The sequence below is a fragment of the Cucurbita pepo genome, unplaced genomic scaffold (genome assembly GCF_002806865.2).
Source record: "Cucurbita pepo subsp. pepo cultivar mu-cu-16 unplaced genomic scaffold, ASM280686v2 Cp4.1_scaffold001914, whole genome shotgun sequence".
Classification (NCBI taxonomy): Eukaryota; Viridiplantae; Streptophyta; class Magnoliopsida; order Cucurbitales; family Cucurbitaceae; genus Cucurbita; species Cucurbita pepo.
In genome coordinates, this window is record NW_019648018.1 from 1 (window position 1) to 690 (window position 690).

The window sequence follows — 690 nt, forward strand, 5'->3', positions numbered from 1 at the left end:
GAAAATAAAAATAAAAGTAGCCAGGCGTGAAGGGGCAATTACGGAAACTAAAAGAATAATAAGGGTATAATTGAAATATCAATAATCAAACAGGTTAAAAACGAGAAATTTCCGAATATAAATACAGGCCGCTTATCACTCTCCGAAAACCCTAGAGTTTGAGAAAGGCGGAAGCCCTAGTTCAGCAATCGGAGCTTTTGCCGGCCTTTGCTCACTGAATTCAACAGCCATGGCTACTGCTAGGACCGTCAAGGATGTCTCTCCTCACGAGTTCGTCAAGGCCTATGCCGCTCATCTGAAGCGGTCTGGAAAGGTATCCATTTTGTTTCTCTATTTGGCATTTTGTTGATTTCGTGGCTTTTAAAACTTGATTTTCGATTTAAAAGAGTATTCTGGGATATCGATTTCGTGAACTAAGTGAATGCTGAATTTGAAGTTCAAATATTTCCGGCTCTCTTGTGGAGTGTGCTCGATTCTGCATTGTTTCCCTTCTTTCTTTGCTTATCTTAGCCTCCATTGTACTTCTCCTCTTTGTTTTTATCAATTATACAAGCGGTTTGCAGGTTTTAGGATGTAGACGCTTCGATATCGCTTCTGATTTTTTTTTTTTTTTTTTTTTTTTTTTTTTTTTTTTTTTTTTTTTTTTTTTTTTTTTTTTTTTTTTTTTTTTTTTTTTTTTTTTTTTTTTTT